The 16,942-nt window shown below is 40.5% G+C and overlaps 1 pseudogene across 1 annotated transcript; it reads left to right on the top strand.

Annotated features, from left to right (window-relative positions):
• The first annotated feature begins 544 nt into the window (after positions 1–544).
• Positions 545–1,219, top strand: LOC309795936 (RING finger protein 11-like; annotated as a pseudogene). The gene is made up of 2 exons: positions 545–824; positions 1,044–1,219. The product of its transcript is annotated as an RING finger protein 11-like (transcript).
• The last annotated feature ends 15,723 nt before the right edge of the window (positions 1,220–16,942 follow it).

Here is a 16,942-nt window from a genome sequence, read left to right as displayed (position 1 = left end):
ACAATAGGTAGGCCATGGAAGCAACCTAAATGCCCATCGACAGATAATAGGATAAAGAAGAAGTGGTACGTATATACAATGGAATATTACTCAGAGATAAAAAAGAACGAAATTGGGTCATTTGTAGAGACGTGGACGGACCTAGAGACTGTCATACAGAGTGAAGTAAGTCAGAAAGAGAAAAACAAATATTGTATATTAATGCATATATGTGGAATCTAGAAAAATGGTACAGAAGAACCGGTTTGCAAGGCAGAAATAGAGACACAGATGTAGAGAACAAACGTATGGACACCAAAGGGGGAAAGTGGGGCAGGGCGGGGTTCGGTGGTGGTGAGATGAACTGGAAGATTGGGATTGACATATATACACTAATATGTAAAAAATAGATAACTGGTAAGAACCTGCTGCATAAAAAATAAATAAATGTTTAAAATGCAAATATAAATTTTAAATAATTAATTAATTAGTTAATTTAAAAAAAAAGAATGAGGTTGGAAGACTGTCAAAACAGCACACGGAACACACACTCAAGCCCTGGAAGATGAGGAAGTGCCATAAGTCCCCCACTTCAGATGACATCTCGCTGCCTCACAAGTCTCAGTCCGACTGGGCTAGCTTTGGCAAGGGGACAGAGCTGGGTCAGGAGCTGCTGCTGCCATATCTGGATCAAGTTCCAGTTTTGGTCTATCATTCAACACCTAGCCAGGCTCGCCTAGCAACTCAGCTGAGAGGAACCAAATAGGATAGCTCAAAGAATAGGCCTCACACTGCATCAGCCTAAAGGTGTTTATGACCCTGGAAGAAATGGATCAGAAGAAAGGATCCGGGGGACTTCCCTGGTGGTGCACTGGCTAAAGACTCCACACTCCCAATGCAGGGGGCCTGGCTTCATTCCCTGTTCATGGAACTAGATCCCACACGCATGACGCAACTATGAGTTTGCATGCCACAACTAAGGAGCCCAGTGGCTGCAACTAAGACCCGGCACAAACAAACAAGAAAAAATCAATCAATAAAATAAAACCAATATTAAAAACAAGATCCGGGACTGTGTGATCTGTATGATGGACTTTGCTTACGAGAACCCAGTTTGATTTCTGCTGTGTATGCAGATCACCTGGGCTGTACAGATGACTGGCTGATGAGATCCCTTACGTGCCCCTCCTGCATGGAGACAGTTGATGCAGCACTGCTTTTGTCCTACGAGTCTAACTGAGTCAGTGTCTCTCACCTGACTTCAAGAGAACCATCATTTTTGGTGGTTTTGATCTTTTGTCTTTGAGCCCAAAGAGCCGGGGGTTAGGAATTAAGATCATGCATGAAAGTTTCCTAAAAATTCCTGAACGGCTGCAGATGTTGGGGAAAAGTACGTGATAGTTTAGAAATTTAGGGGGAAAAGTAGGATGCTATTTTTATGGAAAGCCTTCACCCAAGGTTTAAAAATATAATTGTATTTAGATCTTGTTATTGCTCCAGTATATAGGATTTATGTAAAGTGTTACAGCACCTATATAGGTTTTAATTCTGTGTCAAGGATTAGCATAAAGACAGTGGTTGTTTTTCCTAAGTGAGATAACATTCTGCTTCCCACTATCCAAATTCTTTTCTGAAGTTGCTGGCATCTCGGTCAAGGTTTTACTTAATAGCTACATTTTATAACACTGGCACAGAAAAAAGTAGTTTTAAGCTTGTTTGCATAGTTCTTGTTTTTAAGAATAAACATAGAGCATTTATTTTTTACTTTATAGGAACTCCACAAGTTAAGGTCCCATTATTCTTTTGCTGTGATTGTTGTTACTATTGATGGTGCTCTTTTCTGTCTTTGCTGGTTCTTTCTAATCTACCATTTGTCCTTATTGGCATACGATCATCTCAGGGTCACAAGATGGCTGCTGTAAAACCAAGGATCATATTCTAACAAAACAAGGAGGAAGCAAAAAAAGAGTCCAAATGGTCATTTTCCTAATGCATATTTATCTTTTTTCAGAGAAAAATATCATTCTCATAAGCACAATAACAGCCTTCCCCTCATTACTCATTTGCCAAAACAGACTGATATGACCATTCATAAGACAATTTATGGCAAAGAGGGGTATGATAATGATTGCCTCAGCCTAACAAGGATTTATCCACTAAAGCTGAATGCTTCACTCCTCAAAGAAATCAACACTTTTCTACATACAAAACACAAGTCTCTTGAAGGGTTCTTCATAAGTGCATTATTGAAGAATTTGGTATGTCACAAGCATGTAAAGATTTGACATTCTACTGTAGTAGTGTCCATTTTGGTTAATTTTCTTAAAAGCCCCATGATGAGTTTGAGAAAAACTGAAAGAATCAGAGTATCAGGTTCTATTAAATTCTTACATGTATCTTGCTTAAGTTTTTCTTCATTAATTTATATCCAACTACCTAAAGCAAATTTGGAGGAAAAAAAAAAAAAATAAAAAAAAAATAAATAAATAAATAAATAAATAAATAAGATTGAGGTCTCCAAATATTTTCATAGGAAGATGTCCACCATATATTAAATTATAAACCAGAATGTCTAAATACTATACCATTAAATCACATGTACAGTCAATTCTGTATATCCAACGGTTTCATATCCTACAGATATGGAAGGCCGACAATACTACACCATTTTACATTACGGGACTTGGGCATCCGAGGATTTTGGTATCCATGGGGAGTACTAAAAACAATCCCCTGCAGATACCAAGGGACCATTGTATATGCTTATATCTGGATTATTTATGTCTCAAAATATATGTGCTAAATTATTACTGGTCATAACCTCTGAGTAGGGGGCAAAATTGCCTTCCACTTCATACATTTCTCTGACTGCATTTTTTGCATTCAGCTTACATTAACTTACATTACTACTGTAAACAGAACAATTTAAACATGGTCTGCCTCTTGGGGTTGGCCACTCACCTGCAGATGACGTAGCCAGTCCTGTTTAAATCAGGGGTACAGTGGACACCAATAAGTCTGTATATAAAAAGGGAATATGGAATTAAGTAAGTAAAGTAGAAACACTAAGAACAAGTTATACAATTTTCTGAAGAGTAGCCTTTATTAGTTACCACAACACGACCACTATCCTGAAAAGGAAAAACTCTGAAGAAAAGAGTGTTTTTGCAGGAACATACTATAAAGAATTAAGTACTATAAAGTCAAAATTCATTGTGTCTTGGAATTTTTGCATAGCCTCCAATCAGATGCAATTGTATGGAATGGAGAATGTCCATCAGGAACTGATTTGACTATAGTAATATGGAGTGGAAAAAAAACAGGCTATCAGAAGAATAGAATTTGTTTTTGAGTGAAAAAAATGGAATGCCTTCACTTTTAATGCTCAATATTAAAAAGGACAAACAGTTTCTGAAGGGCTCTTGGGGTCCCAAAGCACCTCCATTCCTTCTCTCATTCACTGCTCCTCACATGCCACGGGTCTACGTGCCTGAGCAGGTCTCAGGTGAGTAGCACCGTGCTTATTTCACAATGAAAAAGTAAGGCTTCAGACGTAAGCCTAAGCTGCACAGCAGGCAAACAGAAAAGAGACTAGAATCGAGTCTCACATTTTTCCAACTATGCCACAGTATTTCGTGGACCAGCACTTAATAAAATTATATGAGGAAGTAAATAAAAAACAACAACATGTAGCTGATCTCTGCAAAAGGTATGTCTGTGACTACGTGGTGTATGGCATTCGTCATCTCCTGCCTGGATTACTACCGCCCTACAATTCTAACAATCACTTCTATTTCAACTGATCTTCCACATGGAAGATGTTACATTTCTAAAATAGAAACTTGGCTGGATTGCTCTGTTCCTTAAATATCTTAACTTAGCACAGAATAAAGCCCAAGTTTTTAGCACAACATTGAGAACTCTTTATAAACAAATACCAGTCTGTCTCTCCAACTGAATGATAAGTTCAAACTAAATTACAAGGACCTACATCATCCACCTCCCTCCTTTCCCCTGCCAGCCTCCCTGATCCCATTCTCTACTGCCCTGCCCTCACTCACTTTTCCCTGTCCAGGCACACTGCCCTCCATAGATAAATAAATAAGTAAGTAAGTAAATAAATAAATAAATAAATAACAATTTTTTTTTAATGTATAGGTATAATTACATGTTGCCTCGGAGCTGCTTCAAGATAACATGGAATCGGGTGAAACAGGTGGGGGTATAGATAAAACATGACAGCCATCAGTTGGTAAATATTAAAGCTGGATGAGTTCATGGGTATACAGGGAAAAGTTACAGTATTTTGTATACTTTTGTATATGTTTAAAATTTCTGATAATTGTTTAAAAACAAGACGACACTGTAGACAACCCTTTGGCAGTTTCTCAAATGTTAAATGGAGAGGTACCATACGATCCAACAACTCTGCTACTACCTACACGGCACAGCTAAAAGGACTGAAAGCAGGGATTGGAACAAATATTTGAACACCAATGATCATAGCAGCATGATCCACAATAGCTACAAGGTGGAAACAACCCAAGTGTCAATCAACCGATGAATAACAAAATACGGTATATACACACAGTGGGATTTATTAAGGCAAAAAAGGAATGGCACTGTGTTACATGCTATAACATGGATGAACCTTGAAAACACTAGGCTTAGTGAAATAAGCCAGACATAGAAGGATAAATATTGTAGATTCCACTAACACGAGGTACCTAGAAGAGGCAAATTCATAGACACAGGAAAGAGAATAGAGGTTACTAACGGCTGGTGGGAGGGAAAACGGGGTTGTAACTGTTGGACGGTTACAGAGTTTTTGTTGAGGATGATGAACAAGTTTGGGTTATAGACAGTGGTGATAGTTACACAACACTGTGACTGTATTTAATGCCACTGAACTGCATATTTATAAATGGTTAAAATAAATGTGATTTATGTATATTTTACCACAGTAAAAAAATAGAGGAATAACTGAGTTGAAATTTCAGTTCTTCCTTGTCCGAGACTCAGTTTCATCGTCTGTAAAATTAGTAACTGTAGTTGTCTATCCTCTGAGCTTAGTGCAGAGTAAGCACTCAGAAGGAGATCTCAGTACTACTTCCACTTCAACAGCAAAGGACTGTTGTAAGGATTAACTAAGTCAATGGATATGAAAGAACTTTCTAAATGGCTATACAAATATTAACAAACTTTAGGTGTTACTGTCTCCCAAGGCCATGGAACAGGTCAGAAGAAGGATAATTCTTCTGCACTGGTATGTCCTACATGGGCCAAGAGAATATATGGGTTTCTGTACTCTCTCAGAAGGTATTAGGGAAAGAAAGCATAAAACTTTGAGAACAATTGTCTTTTACCCTGATGCTTAAACATGCTCAGGCAACTGCTTCAAATAAGTGCTAAAGACATAATGGACATACCTTTCTTTCCTTTTAGGCTACTAACATTCTTGCTAAAAGTTTACTTCGTTTTCAAAACATAGAACATGGAAGCTTATAGAATTTCTTCAGCATATCTACAGCCTACTGCCAAATACTATAGTTCAATTCATATCTTTCATCTCATTTTGAAACAGCAATTACAAATGTGTATTTAAGGAAACCACTAGCTTCCCTTTCTGAACCCATGAAAAGAAGGCCAGGATTCACCTTAGCATAAGATGATAACTACTGAATTTCTATGAATTATGACCGTATCAGAAAGAAGGTCGTTTTCAACTACGGGTTCCATTTACCTCGGGCTTAGAAGAGCGGCGCGTGTACGTTAGGTCAATTATCAGCCCGAGTTCTTCATTCTGTTCTTGGATTTTCTTAAAAAAGATGCAAGGGGGAAAAACATTCTTCTGGAGCAAGATTCTTTTCAAAACTCTGTCAGAAAGAATAAAATAAGAAGGAACATGTGTCTAAAATCCTTTACTATATTATCCATTTATTCAAACCCTGTGATGCTAACATATGAGACTCAAAGTAATGTTTCCTCCTCTGGAATTTACAAGCGATATTACAATCCTTTCTTCCAGAGAGATTAGACGGAAGAAAATAAGTTCGCTTCTATATATTTATTTCTATGTGTGTTTATTTCATGTTGGTGTCCTAACTGGGCTGTAAATTCCCAGAAGGCAGGGACCACATCAATTTTGCCTACCACTGGATTGCCAGCTCCAAGCACAGTGCCTGTAAGTAGACACATAAATAAATACTTCTTCAATATCTACCTATATGAAGGATGGCTTGCACTGCTAAATATTCTTTTATGTATTTGGCTTATTTATGTACTCTGTTCCATTGATCTGTTTGGTTATTCAAGTGCCAGCAACACACTTTTCTTTTTAAATTAGTAGACTAGTTTTAGAGCAGTTTGACATTCACAGCAAAACTGAGCGAAAAGTACACAGTTCCCACTTATACCCTCTCTCCTTCACCCACACAGCCTTCCCCATTATCAACATGCCATACCAGTGTGCTTCATTGGTGAGAATTCATGAACCAACACTGACACATCATTATCAATCAAAGTCCATACTTTATTGCATTCATGGTACAAGTAACTAACTATATCTTTATTCCTAGTATAGTCATACCCAAACATTTACATACTGAGATACATATTGCTGTCTTAATCATTACTTTATTCTTTATTTATAGTTAGGGCATTCCGTTGGGATTTTTTTAAATTAAGTACAATAGTAGGTTGTATTTATCTATAAATTCCATTTCTGGATAGTAAAGGAGGTATTAAAAAGTATTTGCTATAAAAAAGCAAAATGGAGTATGACGGTGTTGAGAGCCAGGGCTCTATATGGTGAATTCAGATTTCTGGAAGAATACGGTAATAACTTTTGCTTACCTTTTTTTTTTTTTTTTTTTCTTTTTGCTGTATGCGGGCCTCTCACTGTTGTGGCCTCTCCCGTTGCGGAGCACAGGCTCCGGACGCGCAGGCCCAGCGGCCATGGCTCACGGGCCCAGCCGCTCCGCGGCATATGGGATCCTCCCAGACCGGGGCACGAACCCGTATCCCCTGCATTGGCAGGCGGACTCTCAACCACTGCGCCACCAGGGAGGCCCTTGCTTACCTTTTTTAAAGGAACTTTGAAAGCAATGAAACGAGTCCCAGGCGTCTGCTGTCCAACTGGGAGATAGTCCTTCCAACTATTAATATATTTTTGTTAGGCAAATTTTATGTTAGGCTGTTTCCCTGCATAGGATGAGTGTGCCCTGAAAATGGAAAGCATATCCCTCTATAGTAGGTCCCTCTTCTTTCTGCTTTGCATTTTGCTGCTCCACTTATTCAACCCCACCTTGTAATAAGCTATACTTCCCTTGTTCCTGTTTTCCCATCTTGAAAACAGATAAAAGGCAACAAAACAATGCAAAGGTCTCCACAAATAAGGGATATCTAAACCCAGAGATGGCCAGACCTTCTGTATCCCTGATATAACCTAGCCCGGTGTTGACTACAATGGTATCACTAATACATGCATGTTGACTGAAAGTGTTTGAACTCAATTCTTCCACTTCACAGTTTTGTTTTAGTCCTCATACAAAACCTGATAATAAAGTTCTTAATGCTAGGAATCACAGTGAACAATAATATCTGAACTGATTGCTGTAAGATGAGTGAGAACTAAGGTTAATTCAGTGTATCTGAAGCAAAGAAAGTGGGGGCAATAGTGGCACAAGATGGGGCTAGAGAAGCAGAGAGGATTCTAGACCAAGAAGAGTCTTAAAGGCCAACAGTGTGTTTTCTGTTCTCAAAACAATGGTTTTGAGCGCTGACTATGAGCAATGTTCCAACTTGCTTTTAAGGTTTCTTGTGTGAAGAATGGATTGGAAGGGAACAAGAAATATGGACACGAGTTAGGACCTAATTGCAACAGACAGGCAAGTTCAGTATTAGCATGTTGAGGAAGAGTTGACAGATTCAAAAGAAACTCAGGAGATAAACTGAAGCGGGCTTAATGGGCTATGAGATGGAGGAAAGGAAGATCTTAGGGAATTAAAGGGTTTACTGCAAACATGAGCCAAGTCCAAAATCAATCATTTGAACATACAGAGGTAGATCTCTCAAATGACACCGGTTAGCAAGCAACAGTATGGCCTTTATAATTCCTAGAGACACCACAAATCAACTGTTTCGATGGAAAATCCGGCAGTACCCGTGCGTTTTTTCACTCAACTTAGTTGCAGTTCCACTTACTCACATTTTCTCTGCCAAAACAACACAGCTTGAGGAATAGAAGGGGACTCCATTTTGGTAATTAAGGAGTGTCCACAACACTCACAGTCCCATCTTAAAAAGCAGTCCCTCTGCATTTTACCCGAGGAGAAATGGCCAGAGCCTCCCTTTAAAAACGGTGGGGGCAAATCAGAACATCTCACACTGTCCCTTTCAACCACTGTGAACTCAGCCGCGAGACGACCAATACCCCCTATAGCACAGCGCGGACGGGGCAGCGGCCGGGGGCAACAGTGACAGGAGACAGCACGAGACATGAAGCCCAGGCCCAGGGGCTCTGAGCTCCACCCGCAACGCCCAGGGACCGAGGCGTATTACCTTTCCGGGATGTGCTTTCCGCCCTTCCTCCTGGCCGACCAACGTCCGGAAAAGCCGCGACGATGACCCCAGTGCACACGGGCATGATGCCACTGGCTCGTGTCACCCCCAACATGCCAACCACCCAACGCCAAGAGTGCCAAAGTCGCCAACCCGGCGGCCCTGGTGTCAGCACACGGCCCAGAGCCACAAACGCCCAGGCACAAGCCCACGCGGCTCGCGCGCCTCTTTCTACTGCGCATGCGCCACGGCCCGTCCAGATGACGTCATCACGCCGGCGGACTGAGACGCTTCATTAGGGAAGAGGCCTCTGACGGCTGCAATTCCCTCCTTAGCCGGAGGCTGGTAGCAGACGTTCATTAGTTCGCGTGTGTACCCTTCAGAATTCCACTCGTACGGGACATGGAAAGTTGTCCCACTCTCCCAGTTTCTTGTGTGGTTCTTTCAGATATTTCCCAAATGCTTACATTCACACTTGTTCTATCTTGTACGTATTTCTACGTAATGGATATCCTGTATTTTATAGAAGTGCAGTATAGTATATACAGTCTACAATGTGTCTTGGATACTGATCTTCCCAATTTTTGCGTACATCCCTTCTATTCTCTTTAATAGCTGCGTCACATTACATAATTTACATGGCCAGTCCAATATTCATGGACTTTTACTTGTTTTCAGTTTGGGGATATTTTGTTTGCTTTTTGTTTTTGACCTCTGTTACAGATAGGCTGCAATGTGAACCTCTTTATACATGTGTAGAGCTATATATAAATTTCTAGACGTAGAATTTCTGGAATGAAAGAGATGCAAACTTAAAATATTGAAAGATTTTCAATCAATCTAATCTGCCTCATCGACCTTCAAAAATATTCTATCAACTTATACTCCACTCATAGTGAAACATTTATTGGGTTTCTATTATGTGCCTGGTATCATGCTGGAGGTTGGTTGACAGTATGTATTTACATTGTAGACAATACCACAAAAAGCCTGAGAGAGATAAGAGTGGAGCTCAAGTATAACATGTCCTCACAGTAGCAGGCATAGGGATCTGTACCTGTTAGAAAGACTGTGAATCCTGCCACAAGTGGAACAGCAAAGAACAGCATGTCCTACAGTACGTCTGAAGGTATAATGGCATACTAAATTCCATTGTTATTTATAATAACAAGTGTTGTTTGTTAGTTTTACTTTTTAGTTTCTCATTTCTGAAAGTATCTTACATACACTGTTAGTAATCTTCACAACCATTTGAGGTGGGTAAACTGAGTCAGGAAGCTCAGAATTATTGAATGAATGAATGAATGAATGAATGAGTAAAAAGATCACTACCTTTAACGTATGTGGGACAGTCATAGTCTAACCAAGTTTCAATCCACAAGCATTTATTGACAATTCTGAAAACTTCCACATAATTACAAATGGGACAATACTAGTAAAGTACTATTTAAATAAAGAAAAGATACAAGTGAGCACAACGTACACAACGTACAAACTTACAATTAGGCACAGTCGATTTGGTGCTAAGTCATAAAATATTCTTTTGCAGTTTATGAAAATTATCCAATAGGCTTGTAATGGCCAAAAAGTACAACTGATAGAAATATCTATAGACATGACAATGTACAAATTGTGACATAAATCTATCAGAAACTAGAAAATCTATGTTGGCCTTATAGTTCCAGCTTGCTAAAAGACACAGGCTTTGGGTGGGTACACAAAACAGTCCAGACCTGGCCAGAACAGGGTTTCCAGAAAGTATGGGAAGTAGCAAAGAGTAGGCCTCTCGATGGGAGTGGGTGCAACATGAGATGAAACAATGCCTTAATGGGTATGTAGTATGCTCGCGTGGAAAATATAGGAGCAAGGGATATTTGGAGAATCACACAGCTAAGTACTTGACACTAACAAAATCGACCAGTATCCCATAGGGCCTCAGGTACCATGCAAGGATTTGAGGGATTCCAGTATTTAATTAAATCACAATGTGACAATGGGAAGAATTAAGGAGAGCCTCAGGGGTAGACGAACTGGGGATGTTACGCCAAGACATGTCTCAGTTAACCTGGTGGTTTCAAAATGCAGGAAGTGGGTATAGGGGACAAGACAGTACCCTAACTCTAAGAATAAAGGTTCGGGTCAGGGTAGGGCCTGATGTTCCTAAGTGTTGAAAGAGAGGTCTTTAGTTTCTTTCCCCTACATGTAAGATTCTTTTAGAGGTTAGGATGAAGCTGAGCCTGCAAGCTGAAGTTAAATGGCTGGAACTAGGGAGAGAAAATAAGTTACATAGGCTAGGAACCAGGAAAAGCCTAACTAAGGGTTTGCCTCAATAGAACTGAATGTTGGAACGGAATATTTTAATATGTAAATATTTTACTGATACCAAAATATCTTACCACACTTCCCCCAATCTCACACCACCCACCCTAACCTGCAGTAGCTATGGGTCCCTTACTTTCCTTGGATTCCATATAGAGAAAAGAGACTGATCTGGCTTGCAGGTATTTAGTAAGTTGTTAGCCTCACATCACATACTAGTATCATGTAAGTAGGCCATCTGAAGTAGGAAGCTTAGGGGAAAAGCCCTGAGAAAAACTTAAAAGCTTCAGCCACATCTCTATACTACAACACCTTTCACCATTTCTTCTCTGATAAGCATCATCCCCATCAGTGAAACAACTCATATCTCCTAACAGGAAAAACAGGCCTAAAAATTACACGTGTGTCTTTCGAGGTCCCCTCTACGGGATATCTTCCTGGTACTAGAAAAGTCCCCAGAAAGATCAATCTTTGCACCCCTCCCTGAAAGCTTACCACCAAGGAAAATGACTAGGTCCATAGATTTCCTCCCTCAAACCAGCTAACCTCACATATAAATCAACAGCAATCAGCCCTTACTCACATTATCACCGTCACAAGAGCAGTTAGGGAGAACAGCACTAACCACGGGAACTAAAACAGAGGCAATCCAGGCCAAACTGGGCTGATGGCAGATATCTGCTCCTTACGCTTGGGTGCATAATGCGACTCACCAGTGTCTTTTTCACAGACCCTTTTTACACTTTCTCCACAAAATACAACAGGTCAAGTTCGTTCATGATGCTTCAAGAGAAAAAATCATCACGAGAAAAACATGCAATATGTCTTACAATGTTGGAGTGCTTAAAAATATGGCAAGGAAATAACCATTTGAAAAAATTTAAAAAATTTTAATTAACCATTTAAACCATTTAAATAACCATTTAAAAAAATCTGTATTCTACAAACATACCAGTGAATTCTATTAAGAAGGTAATATGACATAAAACAAAATGAGAAATACATGTAAGACTGTTCTCTTTAGTGTTCAGAATTCATGGCAGTCGCTGCACTATCGAGCTACTTATATCTATGACTGCCTGTTCTGGTCATACAAAATGAGGCCAAAGTGTGTCTACTTGTTTCCCACAGAAACCAACAAATCTACATGAATCTCTTTTCTCCTGGGCCCTTTCACCTTATCTGCTCCCAGTTCTCCAGCAATGTCCTCTTCCTTCTCTAATTATTCTCCTCTTCATTTAGCTTGGCCTTGCCCCCAAGCATACAAGACAGAGAATCCTAGAGGTCCAAGAGTCTAGAGTGGCTGTTTGAAAGGGGGAGGAGATTACAGTAACTGCCACACTCTATATACTTCTGTGCAAAGAAAAAGCCACAGTATTGAGAATGTCTCTCACATATAAAAGAGCTGGATGGCAGGATACCAGTGTGGCCCAAGGAAACATAGGTAGCAAATTAAGGGCAAAAGAATTGCAACCAAAGGCTGGAAGAGGAAAGGTCTGCAACCAGCTCTGTCTCCTAGCTCTCTGCTATTTGCTTCCCATGGGCAGAGTCTATTCTGTGAAGCATCAGGCACTGAAAAGAAGGCTCCTGCTGCTGGAAGTTGACAGCAAGTAACATCCATGAGGGTAAGAATGCAAGATCAAGGCTTGTCATAGAAACAATGCCCAAAATGGGAAAAAAAAAAAAGAAAGAAAGCAGAAGAGAAATGTAAGTCCAACCTGGCCAAGCCTAGCTCAGCCCAAGGAAGGCAGGAGTCAAGGAGAAGAATCTAAAAGAGAAGAGCCTTGGACCACAACATTCCCCACAAGGTACACTCAGCAAACTTCACGCTACTCTTTAACCAAGTTACAAAAAGAGCTTCTGAATCCCTACTTTTGCTCCTTAAAAGCTGCTATAAGTTCACGAATTAGACAGATATGATTTCAGAACAACTGTAATAGTTTAAACTAGATGGCTCTTTCCTTCCTAAGGATATTAATTAAATAACATATATATAGCTCTAAGTATATGATACATAAAATATAATACTCTGTGGAATATAAGTAACTGTTTGTTAATTATATTAATGAACGTCTGTAAGAAACGTTGCCATGTTTTCCCTAATGTAAGAGCCTGGGGGAGGTAAATCTGTCTTCTAGGATTTCCTCCCCAGAGCTAAGAAATTTAGGTGGTGTTTTAGCCCTCCTACACCCTCTCCACCCATCCCCACCTTCCTCTTGGGGATCGGACCTCCCCATTGGCTATCTCATATCTTTCAACTGCCTGCTTTCTCACATCATTCTCCTACCAAACCTACTACCACTTGGTAGAGTCTTGGGGTTTCCGTGGAGTTGTCATAAATAAAGTCGGATCATCACAATGGACCAGTGACCAGTGACCAGTGACCAGTATCCAGTGATATTTGTACTCTTCAGCTGCAACCACTCAGACATCTTCTGGTGTTGTCTCCTCATCCCTTCTATCTGCAGGTGATGTTTCCTCTTCTTCTCTGACCATGTCAGGTAAGAAAATAAACTTCTTAAAGTTTTTTGTCAGATTAATTTTGCCCCTAAATTTAGTAGTAGATTCAAACTAGCATGGAATAATGAGGGAAAGTATTGAACTACAAGTCTGGAGACCTAATTTCACTTTTGACTGTGGCATTTACTATCTGTGTGACTTTGGAGAAATCATTGACGGTCTCACAATGCCTGATTTTTTCCTTCTCTGTTATGTTAGGATACTACATTGGTTGATCACTCTGATCCCTTTCTTTTCTAATACTGAGCCTTAAAGGGTACCCATGTAGAAAATGATATCAGAGACTTCTCAAGAGTGTTTCAACAGAAACATAGAAAGGACAGGTGACATAGAAAACTAGCAATATATAGCAAGATGTTCCATCTCCCTCCACTAATATTTCGACTAGTTGAAAGGAGAAAATAGGGAGAGAGGATGGAGAGTACTGGGCTCTAGGGAGGCCCAGAGTCTAACGTAAGGATGTTTAGGATTGTTTTCATCAGCCAAGACTGACAGGAACCAAGTGATAGGAAAAAATATAAGAATGAAGAGGGAAAGCATAGAGGAGCTCTCAAGTAAAACGTAGTTTGCAATGGAATGTTGATGGGAACCAAAGATTTTAAATTAAAGCAGAAACAGCATAGAGTGAATTCTGCTCAGAGCAGTGCGAAACAAAGTGGATTGTAGCAAATCCTTATTTTAACAGACTAAGGAGGAAAGTAAGCCCAGAACAGGGTAGCACCAGGAAAGGCAGACTATCAGAAAAGTCATACTCAGTGTTTTTTGCTTTTATTGCCTCTCTGAATACAGTTGGCACTTGATACTTTTGAATATCAACATTTTAGAAATATGTTTTAGTAATGATGCTTCCTATATACAAGAAACCAAAGTGGTTATGTAGGGGTCTGCTTTTCAATGTTTTATTCTTCCTAATTTTTAAACTATGTAGACATATTACCAATTACAAATTTTAAATGATATCTTCTAAGTTGAATCAGAAGGACTATTTCCTTTGTGTGATATGTAGGTTCTACGGCAAGGTTGCTTTTCATCTTTACAGTTCTTTCCCTCCTAACACAGAGAGCACATTGATCAACAGCCACCGTTCGTTTTTAGATCTTAGCTACCTAAGAAGGAAAAGAAAAAGTCAAGCCCCACATCTCTAGTTCCACATTGAGGGAATTCCCTGCCGGTCCAGTGGTTAGGACTGAGCGATTTCACTGCCAGGGCCACGCGGCATGGGAAAAAAATCTGCATTTATCTAAAACAATATTGTGGAGTCCTTTGGATTTTCTTACATTTGAAAATCTTTTTTAATTGGATTCAAGTGATGATGGTTTTTCTAGGTTTTGGGATGTCATCTTCTTGGATGTTGAAGATGATTATAATCTAAGTTCTAGGAAAAATACAAAAACCTTCTTGATACTTTTTAAGCTTCCTTTCTGCTTATGATATATTTCTATTCTTTGAAATATATATTTCTACCAGGCTTAATACCTGTGACTTGCTGGGTAAAAATATGAATGAGCACAATAATGAAATTCTTTTACACTTATTATTTGGCTGTCTGCTTTGTACCAGTTTCAATTGAAATACTTGTCTATATATAATTTGCCTACCTATACATTCATATTGATTGAATTTTGTTGCTTGTTATGCATTTTTACTAATATATCTTTAATTCTTTGAAAGGTCTTGATCAATCCAAACGTCCCGACGTGATGAAAGCCAAATACACCAGAGCCATTCATCTTGAGATGAATCAGGTACAGGAAAAGCCAAGTGTCCTAAAGGTTCCCTCTGATCAACCCAGGAAGAATAAACATAAAGCCTCTGAGCCTACCAGTGGTGCTCACAAGGCCAAAATCCAGCCAAAGAATCCAGAGTGCCTGTTAGGGGGAGAAGTGGTTCCATGCAATGCTGCAGTCAGTGACAGGGCACCTGTGAACACGGCCAAGCATTCGAAAGGCAAACCTCAGAAAACTGCATCCAGAAAGATCAGCAAAACTAAGAGCCATGGGCAGGAAAAGACAACAAGGGCCAGGGGAAGAAAGAAGGTTGAAGAGAATAAGCAGTCAGGGAACAAAGTCAAGGCAGAAGAGAAGCCAACAATTCCCCAGATGAAGCGGAAGGAACACCAAACTGAGCTTATCCAAGAGAGCTTTAAAAAGCCTCGAACCTCCCTAGGCATGTGCATGCTGGAGTCTGGGAAGGTTTTTCATGCACTGGGGGAGAAGAATGACAAGAAAACTGGGCTCTCTTCCTGTCGGGTCTTGGGAAATTCAAGCAACCCTAAAGACCCCCAGTCACCCCCACCTAGCCAGCCATGGCAGCGTACCCCACGTGAGGGTAAGAGCCCTGAGAAACCTCAAGTCAAAACCCAGAAACCAGACAGCAGTGCTGAAACAGAGTTTCCATCTCCATCCCAGGATCACTTGCCTCCTCGTGGGAAGGTCAAGTTGATACCTCTGCCTTTTTCTGCCTGGGACAAGCCTCAAGCTCGACCTGCTCCTCGGAGGCCACAGTCTCTGGTCTCACATCTGCCTACTGTGGCAGACCGTGCCCAGACTGCCTCTACTAACTCAGCTCAACCTGCTGCAGCCACTTCATCCCAGCCAGCTCCTGCCTCTCTGCCAGGTCCTGCCAAACCAGCTCAGCCAACTGTGACCAACCCAACCCATCCGGGTTGGACCGACCATACCCAGCCTAGTGTCCCTCAGTCTGTTGCTCCTAGGCCTGCATCCTACAAAACTTCATCTGGCGCTTCTCTCCAGCGGGAGCCGGTTCCCCCTGCTGTGACTAAGCGCCACTCCCCACCCAAGCTCCAAACCCCATTTCTACTCCAAGACTTCAGCAAGCAACGAAGACCATGGAGGGAACCCAACGTTTCTGAGCCAGTCATGTCAAAGCCCATCGAACAAGAGCACAGACCAGAGCGGGAGGCCATGAAGAGGCGGGCTCAACAAGAACGTGTGAATGCTGCCAAATACACCTCTTTGGGGAAACTGCAGTTTTTCACTGAGAGGCAAAAAGAAATGGAAATTGCTTACTACTACGGATATTTATAGTAAGAGCAGCTAGGAATGTTGGTGCCGCCTGGGGTACCAGCTGTTCTTCCTTATATAAATAAGATAGGTATAAATTCCTCTATTTATTTTGACATATTTTAAAACAATAAAACTGAATAAGTAAATGTAATAGAATTAATAGATGAGTAATAAACCTTTTGAATTGTGAGATGCTGATAACTCTGACGTGCTTCAATTTTTTTGGTTTTGTTTTGTTTTTGACGGGGTTGGAATCAATGTCTGCATGAGAAAGGAAGGACTGAAAGTCGGATGGGAGAAGGAAGGAGAGGGGAGGAAAGGGGTAAAAACTGAGGAAAGAGGAAGGAACGTAGCCCAGGGCCAGGAAGGTCGAAAGAGATTCATGGATTTAAGAAAGGAAGCAGGAGTGAGGGTGAAAGGGTAGAAGTGAAAAGCAGGGTCAGAGGTCAGGGTTGAAAGAACAAAATGTGAGTAGAGCTGAAGATGATGGAAGGTGAGTCTAGGTTTACTAGAAGAAATAGAAAAAGTCTCTTGGG

Source organism: Mesoplodon mirus (genome assembly GCF_964341445.2).
Source record: "Mesoplodon mirus genome assembly, chromosome: 20".
Lineage (NCBI taxonomy): Eukaryota > Metazoa > Chordata > Mammalia > Artiodactyla > Ziphiidae > Mesoplodon > Mesoplodon mirus.
Note: the sequence above shows the minus strand (reverse complement) of the source record. Positions and strands in the feature narration are given on the sequence as shown.